We start from the raw sequence: 17453 nt of genomic DNA, 5'->3' as shown, positions 1-17453 counted from the left end.
TTTGACATTAAACAGCCAATCCATTTTATTATAAAGATCCTGCCTTAGGTTCCCCTTATAGCTATTAAAATTTAACTTGTCTTATAATTTAGGCAATGAGGAATCCATTTAATCAGTTGTAATAATTTTAAATGACTGTTTGACAAGCAGTACTTTTCTGCTTTCAATTAATCCCTAATGTAGACAGCAGATCTGATAATTCAAAAATAAGTTTTTTTTTTTTTCCGTTAACCTAAATTATCTGGTTTGGTTTACTACACTGGCTGTGTTAATTGAAAAATTGCCAAATATCTATTTCATGCTGTGCTGTGCACACAGAGCAATAACATATTTGATATACCAAATGATTTCATAGATAAATATAATGACAACAAGACACTTTATTGCCATATTTATATTCATTCCTCAAAACCTGGCCTCACAAATCTTGTCTTCCATTTTGGTTATCATTGTTATCACTACCATTTGCCAAGACCTTACTGATGAGTTGACAATTTATAATCATCATCCAGGTCAATAATTTATAAATTCTTAAAAAGATGATTTGGACAAACTGCCATCTTAGAAATCTATACCTAATCATTTAGAATAAATTTCTTTGTTTTGCTGACGTATTTCCTACTTTGATGATCAGATTTTATTATTAGATGATGATGTTCCTTCTGGATTATATATGTTTCCATAGCTATTTTGCTTATAATATCACTTTTATTACATACACTTCAAATGCTACTGCAAATACAACCTAATATTCTGAAGTTTTTAAATGTATGTTACATGATAATTTGACTTTTTCCCTTTCTAGATAGATTAGGGTTTCCTTTGCTTCCCTTATTGATATTTTTGTGAAACTCCTTCAAATATCTAATATAACTTTATCAGTATTTAGTGAATGAGTGAAGGCAATGGCACCCTACTCCAGTACTCTTGCCTAGAAAATCCCATGGATGGAGGAGCCTGGTAGGCTGCAGTCCATGGGATCGCTAAGAGCTGGACACAACTGAGCGACTTCACTTTCACTTTCCACTTTCATGCATTGGAGAAGGAAATGGCAACCCACTCCAGCATTCTTGCCTGGAGAATCCCAGGGACGGGGGAGCCGGGTGGGCTGCCGTCTATGGGGTCGCACAGAGTCGGACACGACTGAAGTGACTTAGCAGCAGCAGTGAATGAGTGAAAGTTGCTCAGCCATGTCTGACTTTTTGCGACCCCATGGACTGTATAGTCCTGAATTCTCCAGGCCAGAATACTGGAGTGGGTAGCCTTTCCCTTCTCCAGGGGAATCTTCTCAACCCAGGGATCAAATCCAGGTCTCCCCCATTGCAGGCCAATTCTTTACCAACTGACCCACCAGGGAAGCCCTATTGGCATTTAGATGCTATATATATTTACCTTTTTTTGGTTAAATGGTATAAGTCATAATAATAAATTGCTGAAAATATAGGATCAAACTTGCTTGGAGGATTCTAGCTCTCATGACTTTATAATACTGTTTCTCGTTTTCATAGAATGAATATTCAGATCGATTAACTACAGTTAATTTTGGCACTGCTTTATTTTCTTAAAATAAGACACAGTTTGGCATCCTATGAAGGAGGCTGGGAAACTGAATCTTACAAATGTTGCCAAGGCTCTTCTCCCACTTGGTAAGACTACGTGGGAATTCTGGGTGGTGTAGAGTCCAGAAAAACACAGAGTGAAATAATGGTCTTGGGCAGTCAGTCCACACTGATTCCTGCTCATGTGGTCCTCGACCTTGACCTGTACCATCCTGGCTGAGTCCCAGGTCAATAATTCTATTCATTTTTGCTTTAATACAAGTGATCCACTAGCCCACTCTCAGCCTTCAGGTTTTCTATCTGGGTGTCAGATCACAGTCCAATTTTCTAGCCTACCACAGGGGATGCTCATCAAGTTCTGAGAAGAATTTCTCCTACAGAGAACTGCCCATTACCCTTTGAGTAAGATGCGGGTTCCTCAGTTGAGATGGGGTATTTATGAGAGGGTGAACCTCATCACCCATCAGCAGCTTTGTTCGAAACAGCTTTCTGAAAATAAGCATCACTGAGTTGTAGTCTTACTACATATTTTAGTGGGAATCAATCACTTAAATGTGTCTTGGCCTTATTTTGAAGTTTTTCAAGTGTGAGTTGTCTTATTCTCACTTGGTATTTGCTAAATATCTCAGCTAAAACTCCTACTTTAATATTCTGCAATTCAGTTTCTTCATTTGTAAAAAGAAAAAAAAAAACAAAAGGAGCATATTTTTTAAACATCCTATGTGGACAATAATTTCTTCAGGTTATTGTGAAAAATAAGTTATTTCATGTTTAGAAAATAGAGATTTTTAAAAAATTAGATTTTTTTTTTCCTCTAAAGCTGAGGAGTCTGCCTGATAAATGAACAGGTGTTTAAGTGGCTGGAAGGAGGTTGGACAGAGGCAGCAACATTGGCTTGTAAGTTTGAAACTCTTTCTGTATTTCTTTCCATCCTTTCAATTATTTTAACTACAGATACTGACCTCTATGTTTGGATACTGATTTTAACCTGAAGTTAGTTTGTAGCTGTGCATTAGCCAAAAAGAAAGAAAAAAAAAAAAAAGCAACTGATTTTTGTCTCTAATTTCTTCATTTTTAATGATTCAGAATAGAGAATCTGAACATTTGAGGTTTTTATCTGATAAAATTCTAATTAATTTGGATCCGTCTATCATATTATTTCAGATGAAGAATTTTATGTGATGTAGCAGGCATTGTGAGTTGTCTACATGCTCTATCCCATAGCTGTTCAAAATAATTGCTGCTTGCTCTTAGGGAATTATAATTCCTTTTACCAATGACACTACACTAGCTTTGACCAATATACATGAGAAAAAGCTGTATGTTTCACTAAAATGTAATGACACTAAATTACTAATTTTATTATATACTCTGATTTACATTTTATATAAACACACATGTATATTCATAAAGTCACATGGATTACATAGTAAATTGTGTTTTCTAAGACAGACTTTCAACTTCTGGATTCAAAGAGAAGTGAAGTCAATGTATTAAAAAGAAAAGAAAAAAACTCATTCATACAAAAATCTAATTAAATTAAAATGTAAATATGAAAAATAAAAATAGACCAAGGAAAATATGAGAAACTTCACCTAAGGAAAAGCAATATAACCATAAAATAAGCATATTCATTATTGAAAATAAGAGAGTCAACTTCAGAAATCAAGACAATTGTTAAAGCAGGACTGGTAAAGAAAAGTATTTACATGGACTATCTCTCAAAGATTTCATTGATTCTTCCATCAGCCCTGTGAGTAAAGTAGGAAGCCCTCAAAACTGGGACAGAATTATCTCTGAAAACCACTGATTTACAGGGAAAAAAGTGCAAATGGCTATGAATTATTTTTTTCTATTTTAATGAGACAAGAGAAGAGAAGAACCAGAAAATAAGGATGATTACACTAACCTATTTATTTAACAGAAGGAGGTAGATAATTTGTAACTTTTCAAAGTTACTTAGGTATAGAAAGTTACAAAAGATCCTTGTCCTCAGCTTAGCACAAAGAACAAGGCAGATGTGCTACAAAATTATAGTTTCTGTGAATTTATTAGAAAGCTGAGGGTGAAAAAATTAAAAACCTGAAGAACTAAAATGCAGAGAGTAACTTGCAAGAATAGAGATGACCCAATATTCATTTCCATGCTGTTAGAATATTGGGCCAAAGTGAAATTCACATGGCCTGGATTTTTGGAAAACATAGATCTCATTAGATTGTTAACTAACCTTCATTTAGGCTCTGAAATCAACTGGTATTGCAATGAACCATTCAACCATCACATCCTAAAGAAAATCAAATTACAGATACTGGTTTAAGAGACAAGTAAGATTACAGGAAACTATGAAAATAAGAATAGGTAGCCATAGGAGAAAAAAGCCAAATCATTAATATCTGTCATTATTTGATAAAAAGAACCATAAGTTACCTCAGTCACAGAGCAATTCTGCAGCTACTTGTCAAGGTTTCCTATGGACCATACATAGTCAAGGCTATGGTTTTTCCAGTGGTCATGTATGGAAGTGAGAATTGGACTATAAAGAAAGCTGAGTGCAGAAGAATTGATGGTTTTGAACTGTGGTGTCAAAGAAGACTCTTGAGAGTCCCTTGGACTGCAAGGAGATCCAACCAGTCCATCCTAAAGGAAATCTGGGTGTTCATTGGAAGGACTGATGCTGAAGCTGAAACTCCAGTACTTTGGCCACCTGATAGGAGGAACTGACTCATTTGAAAAGACCCTGATACTGGGAAAGATTGAAGGTGGGAGGAGAAGGGGATGACAGAGGATGAGATGGTTGGATGGCATCACTGACTCAATGGACATGAGAGTTTGAATAAATTCCGGGAGTTGGTGATGGACAGGGAGGCCTGGCGTGCTGAAGTCCTTGGGGTTGCAAAGAGTCGGACATGACTGAGTGACTGAACTGATACTTGAGTGAATGGATATATCGTGTGGCACCAAAGTAAAGGCCAGGCATGAAAGCAGAAAACACAACCTCTGAGATGTGTGGGATTTTTTCTGCATACAAAACAGTGGAACACTGAAGTTTGAAGTCAAATAAAGAGAATTAATTCAGATCAGGCAATGCAGAGTTTTCTGACGAAGCAGCCCGTGGATTTTCTGCATTTTTACATATCTTGTGATCAGAGGCATTGACAGTCTTTCACCTTAGATTATTTTTTAATAATGTTTTATAACAAAAAGCCGTGGAAGGTAGGGGAAGCTGTCTGCTTCTAAATGAAAGGGCCAATATTTTGCTTTACAGTATAATAAAGATAAAATCTCTCTTTGCAGCAAAAGTTCTATGGGTTGGGTTGCAACTCGTTATAAAAACTTGGGTTTCCAAAGTTCAGAATTTCATGTGTACCCACTCCATGTATAGCATCCAGCTGGCCCACTTTCACCTTATTGCCAAGGGACTTAGTTGGGAAAGAGATCCAATGTGAACATAAAACTCTAACTATCTGCTGTCCTGTAAGAAATAAAATCTGTTGTCTGTAACCCAGGAACCTCCAGTCTCCTGCCAGCATCCATTAAATCATGGCAGACTAATGAGTTAGCTTGCAAATAGAGAAATTTTTCAAACTTTTTTGCAGCTCCTGGTAATTTTCAACAAGTGCAAGCATAAGCTATTAAAGGCTAGAGGCAAGAAAAGAAGGATGAGAGAGAGTTCCTGCTGTCCTGAAAGACCAAAATGGTACTGGAGATGAAAGAGAACTTCCCAATGACACCAAAATACAGTGAGCAATCTGAAACCCCCAAAAGAGAGCTCTGTCACTGCTGAGCCTCCAATCTCTTTTGAAGGGAAAGATGTGATTTCACAAACAAAATGTTTGAAAGCTAAGTTAAGTTACTCAAACTAAGAATGCAAAATAACTCCAACTATAGTTGAATTATATAATAGGGAGAGAGTCAATTCCACAAACTATCAGTTCTCCACAAGAAGTCACAAGCTCTATTATGATAATTAATATCATTAATTTAATTAAATCACACTGTTAAGGGAAGAAATTATCAATAATGGAAAGTAAAAGGTGTCTTGAAGGTTGGAACTCTCAGGAAGTTATTTTAACATTGATATCAAAGCATAAAGGGTGATTATAAATAATGTCCATTGCAGAAAGAGGATGCACCAAAGAGAGGTAAGTAGAAAATATATACCCAATGGAAAAAAAAAAAAAGGAAATAAAAAATAGAAAATATCTAAAGAAGAATTCTGTCGATGGGTGTTACTATATTTTGATACATTGGTTGAAGGAATATGTAGATATGAACATAGCACCAATAGAAATTATAAAATTGAGCTACCAATAGAAAAGTGTGAAAAACATAAAAATGTGTATTTGAGATATATGGTCAATTACGATGAATATAATCCATGTACAACTGAGCATCAAAATAACAGGAGAGACAGGATAAGGTGAAGATAATTTTCAAAAGGATCATGGAAACGATTTTTCATAACTGTAGAAACATTTCAAATAAGAAAAAGAAAAAAAATTTAGCAGCATACAAACTTCAGGTAACACATGCAGAATAAATACAAAGAAAGTTATCTCGGCATACTAAATCACATTGCCAAGATGAAGAAAATATTTTTTTACTATCCAGCAAGTAAATAAAATTGGCTCTGTTTGCATATCAAGATCTTATATATTGAAAACCTTTTAGACTTCACCAAAACTATGAAACAACATAAATCTATGTAAAACTAATCAAAAAATTCTGTAAAGTTGCAGGATACAAAATTAATATGCAAAAATAATTTGTGTTTTTTTACAATGAAAAGCTATATGAAAGATAAATTAAGAAAATCCATTAAGATTTATGAAATTAGGAAAATCCAATTTCTAATGGCATCTAAAACTATAAAATACTTATGAATAAATTTAATCCAGAACTGAAAGATATTTACATTGAAAGTTATAAGAAACTGTTGAAAGAAATTGAAGAAGACATAAATGGGAAGATACCCTGTGTTCTTAGATTTAATGGATTAATACTGTGAAAATGTTCATTCTACCCAAGATGATCTACAGACTCAATGCAATCCTTATTAAAATTCTTATAATATTTTATAAGAAAAAAGCCATCAGAAATTTGTAAGGAGCCACAAAAGACTCAAAAAGCTAGAGCAATCTTGAGCAAGAACAAAGATGGGGACATCATACTTTCCTTAAATTTCAAATTACAAACTGCTGCTGCTACTGCTAAGTCGCTTCAGTCGTGTCCGACTCTCTGCGAGCCCATAGACGGCAGCCCACCAGGCTCCCCCGTCCCTGGGATTCTCCAGGCAAGAATGCTGGAGTGAGTTGCCATTTCCTTCTCCAATGCATGAAAGTGAAAAGTGAAAGTGAAGCTGCTCAGTCGTGTCCGACTCTTCGCGACCCATTGAACTGCAGCCCACCAGGCTCCTCCGTCCATGGGATTTTCCAGGCAAAAGTACTGGAGTGGAGTGCCATTGCTTTCTCTGATATTACAAACTAATAATTATCAAAATGGCATGCTTCTGGCATAAAAAAGGACATTCATCAATGGAACAGAAAAAAAAAAAAAAAACCCACAGAAATAAACCACATATACATAGGCATAGCTTGGAGATATGCTAGTTTGCTTCCAGACCAACCTCAAAAAAGTTAATATGAATATTGCAACAAAAAAAGTCACATGACTTTTTTTTTCACTTCCCAGTGTGTGTAAATATTATGTCCACACTCTACTGTGGTGCATTAAGTATGCAATAGTATTATATCTAAAAATTAATTTACATACCTCAGTTTAAAAATACTTTGCTGCTAAAAATGTTAGCCATCATCTGAGCCTTCAGCAAGTAGTAATCTTTTTGCTACTGGAAGGTCTTGCCGTGATGTTGATGACTGTCTACTGATCAGACCACCATAACAAATATAATAATAATGAAAAGTTTGAAATATTGCTAGAAATATCAAAATGTGACCCAAAGGCACAAAGTGAGCAAATGCTGTTGGAAAAATGGAGCCTATGGGATTTCTCAATACAAGATTGCCACAAACTTTTTAATTTGCAAGAAAATAAAACAAAAACCAAAACCTGCAGTATCTGTCTAGTGCAAAAACACTGAAGTGCAACAAAGTGGAATGCAAAAAAATAAAGTATGCCTGGACATTTAACTAATCTTAGATAAGGGTGACGTGAGTGCATGCTAAATCACTCAGTAGTATCTGACTCTTTGCCACCCCGATGGTCATCCCACCAAGCTCCTCTGTCTGTGGGATTCTGGACGCAAGAATACTGGAGTGGGTTGCCATGACCTCCTCCAGGGGATCTTCCTGACCCAGGAATTGAATCAGTATCTCTTTATGACTCCTGTATTGGCAGGCAGGTTAAAATGCAATGGGAAAATACTAGGTTACAATGAGGAAAAACTTGTTTCTTCCATAAATGGGGTTGGGAAAAATGAATACCATCTTGGAAAAGCATGAAACCAGAGTCTGATCTTGTACTACCCACAAAAACTTACCTGAAATGTATTAAAGATCTAAATATAAGGCCTGAATCATAAAACCATATGACATCCAGAAGAAAGCCTGGGGGGCGGGGGGGAAACCTTCCTAGACATTGATCTTGGAGACTTTTTTTGTTTGTTTTTTGGATGTTGCACAAAAAGCACAGGAAACAAAAGCAAAACAAACGGAACTACATTGAGCTGAAAAGCTTCTGCACAGCAACGGAAACCATCAACAAAATGAAAAAGCAGTCTACAGAACAGGAGAAGGTATTTGCAAACCACATAACAGATAAGAGGTTAACATCCAAAATGTATAAAAAATTCATAAAACTGCATTGAACCTGCACACAGGAAAAAAAAAAAAAAAAAAAGAAAAAATAAGAACATGCACACAGGAAAAAACAAATTCCCAATTAAAAAAATAAGCAAAGATCCTGAGTAGAATTTTTTCCCAGAGACATCATAGAAATGGCCAACATGTACATGCAAAGGTGCTCAACATAACTAATCATCAGGAAAATGCAAATTAAAGTCACAAAGAAATATCACCTCATACCAGTCAGGAAGTATATCATAAAAAAAAAAAATAAGATAAAACATTTTGGTGAGGATGTGGAGAAAAGGGAAATTTGTATATATTGGTGGGAATGTACAATCATTGTGGAAATCAGTATGGACGTTCTTCATGAATTAAAAATAGAATTACTATATGATTAAACAATCTGTCATGGATATATACTCAAAAGAAATTAAAGCAATATCTTGAACAGATATCTGCACTCCCATTATCACTGCAGCATTATTGACAAGAGCCAAGATATGGAAACAGCCTATGTTCTCATCAGCAGATGGACAGCAAAGAAATCAGGATATAGATACAACATCATTTAGAATATAACTTATCTGAAGTGACTTGATTAAAATATTGCCTCTCAGATTACCATTGCTCCTGTGTTAGGTTTCTTTGCTGTAGAAAAACAACTGTACACTACTATTGTTTCTATTATTCTGAATCCCTGACCAGACACTTTGAATACAAAAACCAAGCAGTATAAATCTGATTGGTTCAGTTGTCAGTTCAGTTCAGTTGCTCAGTCATGTCTGACTCTTTGTGACCTCAAGGATGGCAGCATGCAAGGTTTCCCTGTCATGTCCATCGAGTCGGTGATGCCATCCAAACATAATGCTCTGTCATCCCCTTCTCCTTCTGCCTTCAATCTTTCCCAGCACCAGGGTCTTTTCTAATGAGTCAGTTCTTCCCATCAGGTGACCAAACTATTAGAGCTTCAGCTTAACATCAGTCCTTCCGATGAATATTCAGGACTGATCTCCTTTAGGATGGACTGGTTGGATCTCCTTGCAGTCCAAGGGAATCTCAAGAGTCTTCTCCAACACCACAGTTCAAAAGCATCAGTTCTTTGGTGCTCAGCTTTATTTATAGTCCAACTCTCACTTCCATACATGACCACTGGAAAAACTATAGCTTTGACTAGACGGACCTTTGTTGGCAAAGTAATGTCTCTGCTTTTTAATATGCTGTCTAGGTTGGTCATAGCTTTTCTTCCAAGGAGCAGGCATCTTTTGATTTCATGGCTGCAGTCATCATTTGCTGTGATTTTGAAGCCCAAGAAAATAAAATCTCTCACTGCTTCCATTGTCTCCCCAACTTTTTGCCATGAAGTGATGGGACCTGATGCTATGATCTTAGTTTTCTGAATGTTGAATTTTAAGCCAGCTTTTTCACTCTCCTCTTTCACTTTCATCAAGAGGCTATTTATATCTTCTTCACTTTCTGCCATAAGGGTGGTGTCATCTGCATATCTGAGGTTATTGATTTTTCTCCTGGCAATCTTGATTCCAGCTTCTGCTTCATCTAGACTGGTATTTCTCATGATGTACTCTGCATATAAGTTAAATAAGCAGAGTGACAGTATATAGTCTTGGCATACTCCTTTCCCAATTTGGAACCAGTCCATTGTTTCATGTCTGCTTCTAAATGTTGCTTCTTGACCTTCATACAGATTTTTCAGGAGGCAGGTCAGAGGGTCTGGTATTCCCATCTCTTTAAGAATTTCCACAATTTGTTGTGATCCACACAGTCAAAAGCCTTAAGGTGGTCCCTAAAGCAAAAGTAGATGTTTTTTATGGAACTCTCTTGCTTTTTCTATGATTCAACGGGTGTTGACAGTTTGATTTCTGGTTCCTCTGCCTTTTCTAAATCTGGTTTGAACCTCTGGAAGTCCTCCATTCACATACTGTTGAAGCCTGGCTTGGAGAATTTTAAGCATTACTTTACTAGCGTGTGAGATGAGTGCAACTGTGCGGTAGTTTGAACATTCTTTGGCATTGCCTTTCTTTGGGATTGGAATGAAAACTGACCTTTTCCAGTCCTATGGTCACTGTTGAGTTTTCCATATTTGCTGGCATAAAAATTGAACTTTCCCAGCTGATCTTTGAGGATTTGGAATATCTCAGCTGGTATTTCATCACCTCCACTAGCTTTGTTCATAGTGATGCTTCCTAAGGCCCACTTGACTTTGGACTCTAGCATGTCTGGATTTAGGTGAGTGATCACTCCGTGGTGGATATCTGGGTCATGAAGACCTTTTTTGTATAGTTCTTCTGTGTATTCTTGCCTCCTCTTCTTAGTATATTCTGCTTCTGTTAGCTCAGTACCATTTCCGTCCTTTATTGAGACCATCTTTGCATGAAATCTTCCCTTGGTATCTCTCATTTTCTTGAAGAGATTCCTGTATGTCTCTGCACTGAGCGGTGAAGAAAGCTTTCTTACCTCTCCTTGCTAGTTACTCCTATTTTTCAAACGACTGCTTGCTTTTGTTTCTTAGCTTATTTGTTCATTTTATCACGTGTAGGTGTGCAGCTTTGTCAAAATGCTTTTTATAATTTTTTGAGGGTATCTGAGCAATTACCATTGGAGAGTGAAATGGCAACCCAGTCCAGTGTTCTTGCCTGGAGAATGCCGGGGACCGGGGAGCCTGGCGGGCTGCCGTCTATGAGGTCGCACAGAGTCGGACACGACTGAAGTGAATTAGCTTCGAGCAATTAGCAGGAAATGGTTTAATATCTGACTTCTATTGTCAATGTTTCTAATACTGAACTATTTTTATTTATCTGGAATACAGTATTTTGTCATTTGTTAGAGTTACAATTATCCTTTTTTTTTGTTGTTATCTAGGTTAATAGCTTACATTAGACCCAATTTCATTTTACAGTATCCATTATTCCTGTTATGTAATCAAAGTTTTCTTTATCTGATATAATACATTAGATAGATTTTTCTTTTATGTATTCCCTGAACCAGACTGTGTATTTTAAACATAGTCTATGAATGTTTGACACATTATGCATACATATAAGATTCATTAAGTATGGTGCATTTTGAAGGACAGTATTTTTTTTCTTTCATTTCTTTAAACTTTATTGGTTGTACCATAATTTTAAATATGTTTAAATACATTCTACCATATGTACACCATTTTAATTAGAATTGTTGCTAAACATTTTTAGTTTAAAATTTAAAATATTTATATAAAATGTTAATTGGAACATTCAGTGAAATAAAATCTGCTCTATTCGAGATAGGTAATCTTCCCAAGTGGTTCAGACAGTAAAGAAACTGTCTGCAATGCAAGAGACACAGGTCGATCCCTGGGTAGGGAAGATCCCTTGGAGAAGGGATTGGCAATCCACTCCAGTATTCTTACCTGGTGAATTCCAGGGACAGAAGACCCTGGCTGGCTACAGTCCACGGAGTGGCAAAGATTCAGACATGACCCAGCTACTAACACTGACACACACCAGAAAGTATAAGATGATTCCAAACGTTTAGAATATCTTAGGATTTTCAGTTCATACTACGAAGTTGTCCTCTGTAATTTTGCAGTAATAAACCCCAGTTGCTTAATGGGTGCCCAATTTCTGAGGCAGCTGAGTTGGAAAAAAAGTCTTAGTTGTTTCCCTTCTGATTCTATACCAGGAATTTAAAGGACGTCAGGGTATTTGAGCAAGTTAGCAAACACACATGTTTTGGCACTAAATACAGAAACTTGTAATTGAACAAGCAGAAACTAGAGTCATTCTATAGAACTGACAGCAAAGTCTCCTGATTGCTAGACCATAGTACTCTGAGACTTTATCTAAAACTCTACAAAATCAAAGCATGGGGATATTTAAAGGGCATTACACGTTTAAACAAGTTTTCACTTTAGTCATGTCTGACTCTTTGCAACCCTGTGGGCTGCAGCCCACCAGGCTCCTCTGTCCATGGGATTCTCCAGACAAGAATATTGGGGTGAGTTGACATGCTCTCCTCCAGTAGAACTTCCCAACCCAGGGATCAAACCTGTGTCTCATATCTCTGGCATTGGCAGGCAGGTTCTTTACCGCTATTGTCACATGGGAAGCACAACGTTTTCATGTAAAATGATTTCAAGGACGATGAGGCTGCGTTCTAGTTAAGTAGATGGTAATTTAAGGCATGATTTTTAAGATATTGTTATAAAAGAGATCTCTATTCTATACATTAAATAAGTTTCATAACAAATAGTCACACAAATATATTTAGTGTATTTTTAAAGGTAATTTTTTATATTTAATACTTCTCTTTATTAACAGGGTATTTCATCATATTATGTGTAATTCAGTTAATTTATCAGATTTGGCAAATTATGCTTTTTTTTTCTTTTAAAAAAATTTTATTGGGTGTAGTTTATTTAAATACTGTTATATTCATTTCATGTGTAGAGCAAAGTGAATTTGTTACACAGATACATGCATCCACTCTTTATAGATTCTTCTCCCATATAGGCTAAAGACCATTGACTAGAGTTCCCTGTACTATTCAGTGAGCCCTTACTAGTTATCCATTTTATGTATAGTATTGTATACATCAATCCCAATCTTATAATCTATCCCTCCCCGCTCCTTTACCCTCTGGTAACCATAAGTTTAATTTCTACATGAGTAACCCGATTTGTTTTGTACATAAGATCCTGTGTACCCATTTTTTATCTTCTGCATATATGTAATATTATATGATGTTTTTCTTTGTCTGACCAACTTCACATGGTATAACAATCTCCTGATTCATCTATGTTGCTGAAAATGGCATTATTTTGTTCATATTTATGGCTAATATTCCATTATGTATATGTTTATATCACATCTTCTTTTATCCATTTATCAGTTGATGAACATTTAGGTTGCCTTCATGTCCTAACTATATACTGTATGCATATGTATTGCCATATTTATTCTTTACTGTTTTTTGTTTTCAAAATTTTGTTTTTTTTAAATTAATTCATTTTGATTAGAGGATAATTGCTTTACAACTATGTGGTGGTTTTTGGCATACATCAGCATGGATCAGCCACAGGTGCCCATGTGTCTCCCCGTCCTGAACCCCCTCCCTCCCCACCCCATCCCTCTGGGTTGTCCCAGAACACTGGGTTTTGGTGGTTTGCTTCATGCATGAAAATTGCATTGGTCATCTATTTCACATATGGTCATATACATGTTTCATATATAAACATTTTTCATATACATGTTTCAGTGCTATTCTTTGAACTCATCCCATCCTCATCTTCTCCCAGAGTCCAGAAGTCTGTTCTTTACATCTGTGTCTCTTTTGCTGCCCCGCATATAGGTTCATCATTACTGTCTTTGTAAATTTCACATGTATGGGTTAATATACAGTATTTTTGTTTCTCTTTCTGAGTTACTTCACTCTGTATAATAGGCTCCAGTTTCATCCCTCATTAGAACGGACTCAAATGCGTTCCTTGTTTATATGCTAATATTCCATCGTGTGTATGTACCACAATTTCCTGCTACATTCATCTGCCAATGGGTATCTTTACTATTTTTTTTTCTTTTTTAGTTTCATTCCACATTCCTTCTATTGCTGTCTGCAGAACATATCTTTATGAAGTTTGTTGGTTGCTTTCTTAATTGTTTAAATCAGCGTGTTTGAGAACGACTGTTACCTTCACAAGTAAATGTCTTTGTGTTCTTTTAGGTTACTATAGCTAATACATTTAAGACAACACAGATTTTTGAAGTGAATGTCTTCTTATAATTTGGAATGTCTTTACATTTTCTTTATAAACATAATAGAACAGATTTTGAGATATTTTCTCTTTGTTTTACATGGGATAAGTTCAACTTCCACTAATGTCTAGTTATTTTACTTAAGATTTTATGAAGCATTTTAAATTTAATATGTATTGATTTTCTTCAGTTTGTTCTATGTTCTAGCTTCATGACAGAATGACTTTAACACCGAACCACAAAGTTCTGTACTCAATGCCTGTTATCTTTTCTCTCAGTCTATTAATCATCATATTCATTTTTTGAAATCTCTGTATTTTCATTCTGCATGTATATTTTAATTTAGTGTATATATATATATATATTTATTTATCAAATGATTATTTTCACTTTGATTCTATCAGCTTGCACATCCCAGGTTGCTCTGAATTGTACATAGTCAAAATTTAATTCATTTCATCTTAGTTTCACAGATTCAACACATTTTCTTTTAATCCTCTTGAGAAGAGAAAAGAGTAATTTTATATACTGTATGTGCATTTCCTGTGAAAGATCTATATTTGAAAGAATTATGAGAAATGCATTATATAGAGACACTTTTCAATAAGTATATAACATTTAAAGTGTAGATATTTGAGTTCAATGTTCATATTTTTAAGTAATCTCTTTTCTATTACATACTGTCCTAGAAGTTCATGGAGATGGCTTACTGTGCAGCATATGCTTTCTATTTTCCATAAATTTCCTCCATGAATGCTTTCTATCTTTTGTACCATGTTTGTTTCATCTAAAAATGACTTGGAATTCTATGTTTACTAATGATTTCCCTCTACTTCTCTTTTTTCTATAGGCTTATCTATTTACCATTTTCTTTGCTAATATTTTCCTGGGATATCATTAATGGAAAATGAACAAATTATTATAAGTAATTTCTTAGAATAATCAGAAGCTTCAGTGGTTCTCTATTTCCTTACAGTTATTTAAATTTAGTGTCTAATACCTATGCATAATTTCCCAAAATGATTTGCTAGATATTAATATCAAAATAGATTCTTATAATTCTCAAAAAATGTAATTATTTTGATGCTTGTAAATGGAATGTAGGAGAGAAAGACAACTGTTTACAGTACTGAAGGCCCATCTCTGAGGTGATAAACATCTGGAGTTAAACTCTAGTGATCTGGAGTCTTTGCACCAATCTCCCTTAAGTATTTTCCTTTTTATCACTTAACTTGGAGGGTGAAACCAGTCCTTGATGGAAGCATTTTCTCAGTAGAAACCAGCTGCATACCTTTGATTTAATTTTGTCTGAAGTCAGTCCTGGTCTTCTGAAGCCTTTCCCGTGTACTTTGTTCTGAATTAAATAGTCATCCGTGTTGGTGCCAGTGGTAGGGAAGTGATTCAGATCAATTGATATTTTCTTTTTGAGTTTGTAAAAATAATAAATGCTGACAGCTAATGGTTTCATTTCCTGTTTTCATGAGTAAATACTGGTGTTGCTAGCATTTTCACTTTTCTTTATTGTCCTATAAGTCCTAGTAAACCTGTTTTGCTATTATTTTCTTATTTCATAATTATAGCTGATTTTTAGTGGGGGAATATTTTTGTGTCAGGAATTGTGCTAAGTTCATTGCACATATTATCTTATATACTTCACATAAAAGCCTAAAAATTACTATTCATGTATCCATTTAAGGAGAAAAAACTAAATCTTTTACAGGTTATATAAATTTCTAAAGTGCACACAACTGGTAAATTACACACTCAGAAGTCAAGTCCAAATCTGTGAATATGAGTGGATGGTGTGTGGTATAATCTTTTTCACTGTGGTAGCAGTAAAGTAGAAAGCAAGTGAAAGTTGCTCAGTCGTGTCCAACTCTTTGCTATCCCATGAACCATACAGTCCATGGAATTCTCCAGGCCAGAATACTGGAGTGGGTAGCCTTTCCCTTCTCCAGGGGATCTTCCCTACCAGGGATCAAACCCAGGTCTCCCGCATTGCAGGTGGATTATTTATCAGCCGAGCCACAAGGGAAGCCCAACAATACTGGAGTGGGTAGCCTATCCCTTTTCCAGCAGATCTTCCTGACCCAGGAATCAAACCAGGGTCTCCTGTGTTGCAGGCGAGTTCTTTACCAACTGAGCAAAGCTTAGTTTTTGTCTTTCATCTTTTTTAAAGCTTAGTAAGTTATGATGCACATTCGCAGAGTTCACTTATTTTCTTAAATGGGCTATCCTATAAAAACTCAAAAATTAACTTATTCTATTTTTACACTTTAATAATAATAAAAAAATAAAAATACTCCTTTCATACCAGCAAGGTATATACAATTCTAGAATAACTATTTCCCTTCTCCAAGCGTTCTTCCAAACCCAGGGGTTGAACTCAGGTCTCCCACACTGCAGGCAGATTCTTTACCAGCTGGGCCAGGAGAGAAGCTTAAAAATATTGGAGTAGGTAGTCCATCGCTTCTCCAGTGTATCTTCCCAACCCAGGAATCAAATCTGGATCTCCTGCATTGCAGGTGGATTCTTTACCAACTGAGCTACCAGGGAAGCCTAGAATAACTATAAAGTCTAACTCTTGGTGTGGGAAAAAATAAATACATAAAATCTGCTGAAATATCTCTGTGTGCTTTGTGGTTAGAAGATGGCTGACATAGGAAATAGTACCATGTTTGCATAAAATGACATCTTTGCAAAGAGGGAAGTTCTCCAAATGCATTTCATTTCATATTTTCATCTAGATATGACTTATATACATAGACTTTTTATTGCAGGAGAATTATGGGTAAGGAAGCAACAGCTAGAACTGGACATGGAACAACAGACTGGTTCCAAAAAGGAAAAGGAGTACGTCAAGGCTGTATATTGTCACCCTGCTTACTTAACTTATATGCAGAGTACATCATGAGAAATGCTGGACTGGAAGAAGCACAAGCTGGAATCAAGAACCTCAGATATGCAGATGACACCATCCTTATAACAGAAAGTGAAGAGGAACTAAAAAGCCTCTTGATAAAAGTGAAAGTGGAGAGTGAAAAAGTTGACTTAAAGCTCAACATTCAGAAAATGAAGATCATGGCATCTGGTCCCATCACTTCATGGGGAATAGATGGGGAAACAGTGGAAACAGTGTCAGACTTTATTTTTTGGGGCTCCAAAATCACTGCAGATGGTGACTGCAGCCATGAAATTAAAAGACGCTTACTCCTTGGAAGGAAAGTTATGACCAACCTAGATAGCATATTCAAAAGCAGAGACATTACTTTGCCAACAAAGGTCCATCTAGTCAAGGCTATGGTTTTTCCTGTGGTCATGTATGGATGTGAGAGTTT

Source organism: Bos indicus, chromosome 7 (genome assembly GCF_029378745.1).
Source record: "Bos indicus isolate NIAB-ARS_2022 breed Sahiwal x Tharparkar chromosome 7, NIAB-ARS_B.indTharparkar_mat_pri_1.0, whole genome shotgun sequence".
Classification (NCBI taxonomy): Eukaryota; Metazoa; Chordata; class Mammalia; order Artiodactyla; family Bovidae; genus Bos; species Bos indicus.
Note: the sequence above shows the minus strand (reverse complement) of the source record.